Genomic DNA, 4,859 nt, shown 5'->3' with positions numbered 1-4,859 from the left:
TACCCAGTAGAGATTAGATGTTGCTTTTTTTTTTTTTTGACTGTTAAAAAAACAAACAAATAAACTGGAGTTTCTGCTGTGGCGCAACAGGATTGGTGGTATCTTGGGAGCCCTGGGACACAGGTTCAATCCCAAGCCTGGAAGAGTGGGCTAAGGATCCGGCATTGGCACATCTGGAGCTTAGGTCGTAACTATGGCTTGGGTCTGATTCTTGGCCTGGGAGAACTCCATGTGCCGTGGGGAGGCCAAAAAAGAAAGAAAGAAAGAAAGAAAAAGAAAGAAAGAAAGAAAGAAAGAAAGAAAGAAAGAAAGAAAGAAAGAAAGAAAGAAAGAAAGAGTAAACCAAAAAAAACCCCTGTAAATTACACTTTCTGCTGTCCAGAGTTAAGTTTTCCACCACCATGTAGCCAAGCTGTGGTGACTGAGACCATTTTATATAGTAATTCTACATGCAAGGTTTCACAAAAGCAATACTGCAGTGCATTCCATTTTCTATCCTAGTCAGTAACTTATCATGATAAACCTTTTGCAAAACACCACCTAGTAGGTGGGCCTGCATGGTAAAATTACTCCTTTTTCTGCAAAAAAATTATTACTGTAATCAGATTTTGTTAAGCAAATGTAAAGTACAAGGGCCTGTGAAATGTTATTGAGCATAAAAAGTAACCAGCATTCAAATTAAGGGTTCTAACTAGTTATGTAAATTGAGGGGTTTTTTGGTTTGTTTGTTTTGTTTTGATTTGGCTTTTTGTTTTTATAAGTTTTTTGGGTTTTTTGTTTTGTTTTTTTTGTTTGTTTGTTTTTTAGCAGAATTACTTCCTTCCAGATTATGATGACTTTAGAAAACATTTCTTTTGTTAAAGAACAAAATGTAACAACTTTATAGACCAACTTGAGCAGGAACAAAGAAGTTCCAGGGGCTAAAGCAGATTGGTTATTGTACGGCTGCTCCCTTACAGGGAGAAAGGGGAAGCCTCTGAGCCTGGTCAGCTATCTTGAGCGGAGCAGGAACAGGCAAGCACTGATTGGTTGACGTAGACCTTTTCTGGGAGAGCCAAGCATAGAAACTTAGCTAAAAGTTTGGGTTTGCTGATGTGGAGTTTAGAGTGAGCAACTCAAACTTTTTTTGTTTGTTTATGGTGAGCCTGCTCAAGCAGTTACTTTAAATCTTTTCTAAATCTGACTGGGACTGTCTAGCTTGCGTGCGTTATTGGGTGTTCTTACGGAGTTTTGTGTCCTTGTGTGTTGGAAGCAGAGGTAGAACTTGTGGGTAGGGACCATGGAGAAACCTGCAGGCTGATCTCTTCATCTCACAGGAAAAAAAAAAAGTTACATGAAACTGGCAATGCGACATATAAGGAAAGGTTAAGAGTGTATTGAGAGGCAACCTAGCACGCAGACTCTTATCCAGAGTCATATTGAATCCCAGTTTCAATTCTTACCAGCTGTATGACTCTAAGCAAGTAATTTAACCTCTCTGAGCCTGTTTCCTCTTCCATCAAATAGAGATAATAAAAGTATATAAAAAATTAAGTTGTTATGAGGATTAAGTAAGTTGATATTAGTAAAATGCTTCAAACAGCCAGAATACTGTTAAGCATCTTATGTCTTAAATAAAATATACTTTTTAATCCACTATTGTATCACCTGTAATTTAAGATACATTAATATAGACAGAATACATGAGTTATATTAACTTTAATGAACAGCTCAGTGGTGAGGAATTAACAATAAAATATCCAATTTGAGAGGGAGGGTAGAGCATAGCTTCATTATGTAAATCTGTACCCGAAATTAAGCTGTTTGATTTATTAAGAAGAAAAAAATAGCAAATGAGGACAACAAACCAGCAACTTATTGAGTAATATGCTTTGTACAATGTCATTTACGTAATACGTTCATTCATTCAAAGAAACATTTCATAAGAATTGACTACATGCCAAGCACAGTCAGGGCCACTGGATATATTATATTTTGTCTCGGATGAATGTGAAGCCTGCCCCATATGCTCCAAGATAAGACCTGAAGGATGAGATGTGCCTATAAGCCAAGACAGGTGAGGCAGTAGAACAGCAAGGATAGGCCCTGGGGGCAGGACATACTCTACAGTTTGGGGCAACTGAAAGGCTCTTGTGTGGTTAGATGGCAGAGGGCAAGAGGATGGCCAGGTGTGGAGAGTTCTCTGGGGATGTTTCACTTATCTTCCCTGAGACACTGGACCCACTGAACCTTGAAATTGTTTCCCCTTGATGTCCAAGTTGCTTCTTGGTTTTCTCCCATCTTATACTGGGTTGAATACTGTCCCTCCAATACCCACCCCAAATTCATATTTACCTACAAACTCAGAATGTGACCTGATTTGGAAATAGGGTTTTTGCAGATGTAAGCATTTGAGATGGTTAGTTAGATGGGTCAGGATAAGCCCTGAGTCCCTGGATCGGTGTACTCAGAAGTCCATGTGAAGACACAGAGAACAACGCTCTGTGAGGACAGAGGCAGAGACTGGAGGGAAGGTCCGGTCCTCAAGCCAAGGAGTGCCAGTAACTGCCAGCAGCCACCAGACCCGGGAGACAGATTCTCCCTCAGAAGCTCCAAGGAACCAAACCTACTGGCACTTTGATTTGGGGCCTTTAGTCTTCCCAACTGTGAGACAGTAAATATCTGGTTTTAAACCACCCAGTTTGTGGTAGTTTGTTATAGCCGCCTTAGGAAACTAATACACATCTCTTCAACAGTACATTCTAAGTCCTTTTCCTGGCCTCCTCTTCTCTGTGCACACCTTTGCTGTGATCCATGTTTTCCATCCTTTAAGGATATTTTCTCCTTAATCCCCTCTCTGGCACTTATTGGCAAACAGCTTTACTCTCCACCCAAGAGAAACAGGAAAGAAATCTGGGAGTTAACCTGGACACTTTCCTCTATTTCAGTTTCCACACTAAATTAATCACCAAGTCCCATGGATACTGCATTTTTATTTAAAAAAATTATTCTTCAAGAGAAATGAGAAGTAACCCTTGCATATGAGTTCTTGGAAGTGTATAGTATAAATAGCTTGTGTGTGTTAATCCCATACCCTTAATCTGTTCCTCCCTCCTTCCCTTTCCCCTTTGGTAACCGCAAGTTTGTTTTCTATATATTAATATTACAATTCAGCTATACTTCAATAAAAAATATATAACATGAATAGATAGCCACACAGACCAATGGAACAGATTAGACATTGCAAAATAAACCTAAGTATATATGGAAATTTAGTAAATGATAAAGATAATCACTAGAGGAAATATTAGCTTTTAAAAAATGACACAGGGACAACTAGATAGCCATTTCAAAAATGATAAAATTAGACCCCTATCACATAGCATAGACCAGAGTAAATTCCAAATGGATCAGTAGGATAAATGTAAAAAGAGCAAGGTATAAGTACTAAAAAAAAAAACATAACTGGATTTGGAAAGAATGTCTCAAAACCATAAAACAAGATCCCAAAGCAACAATAGAAAATCTTGATAAGTTTGACTACATAAAAATAAAGATTATTTTGTGGTGTAATTTTTTTTCCATCATAAACCAAGTTAAAAAGCAAATGACAAATTAGGGGGAAATATTTGCAACTTATATTGCAGACAAAGGACTTTATATATCTTTAATATATAAAGAGCACCTAAAAATCAAAAGGAATAAAATCCAAGACATGATAGAAAGATTAACAAAAAACATCAACAGGAAATTCACAGAAAGAAATTCTTAAATGACTTTTTAAAAAAAATTGAATATAGTCAATTTACAATAATGTGTTAGTTGCAGGTGTACCATAGATGACTTTTAAACATATAAAAACTATACAGGGATAGTATTTCTCATCTACCTGATTAACATTAATCCAAAGGTTTGACAGCATGCTCTACTGGCAAGATGTGGGGAAATAAGCACAGTCAGACAATGCCAGTGATAATACAAAATGATACAACCCCTGGTGAAAGAAACTGGGCAATATTTAACAACAGTAATTATGTATTTACCCAGGAAAACCACTTCTAGGAAACCACCTTGAAAGTAAACCTCAACAAATATGAAAGAGTGCACATACAATGTTCTTCATTACAGTATTATCTGTAACAGTAAGATATTGGAAACAATCCAAGCAGCCACTAGTAAATCAAACTGTGATGCAGCTATGTGATGGAGTCTTATGCAGTGCTAACAAAAATATTTGAAAGATCTCTATAAACTGATATGGAATGATTGCCAAGGTATATTATTAAGTTAAAAAAATGAGGTGCATATGGTATATTACCATGTTAAAGATGTGGGAACACAAGAATGTGTATATATATATCTGCTTATTTTGTCAGAAAGAGAGAAAGGAACACAGGAAGGATAAGACAGAAACTAGTGAAAACATCTACTTATGGAGCTGGTGGGAACAGAGTGGAGGAAAGGATGAGAGTGGCTTGAGCACATCGTTTACATTGTTCTGACTGTGGAACCAAGTAAAAATGATCCATTAAAAAAATGTAATAAAAAGATTTTCGGAGTTCCTGTTATGGCTCAGCAGTAACAAAACTGACTAGTATCCATGAAGATGCAGGTTTCATCCCTGGCCTCACTCAGTGGGTTAAGGATCCGGTGTTGCCATGAGCTGTGGTGTAGGTCGCAGACATGGCTCGGCTGAGAGCCTTTGTTGCTGTGGCTATGGTGTAGGCTGGCAGTTCTGATTTGACCCTTAGCCTGGGAACTTATATATGCCACAGGTCCGGCCTTAAAAAGACAAATAAAATAAAATAAAATAAAATAAAATAAAATAAAATAAAATAAAATAAAATAAAATAAAAGTAATAAAAAGATTTTTTAAATGT

This window comes from Phacochoerus africanus, chromosome 1, assembly GCF_016906955.1.
Source record: "Phacochoerus africanus isolate WHEZ1 chromosome 1, ROS_Pafr_v1, whole genome shotgun sequence".
Taxonomy (NCBI): domain Eukaryota; kingdom Metazoa; phylum Chordata; class Mammalia; order Artiodactyla; family Suidae; genus Phacochoerus; species Phacochoerus africanus.
This window is presented reverse-complemented; position numbering follows the sequence as displayed.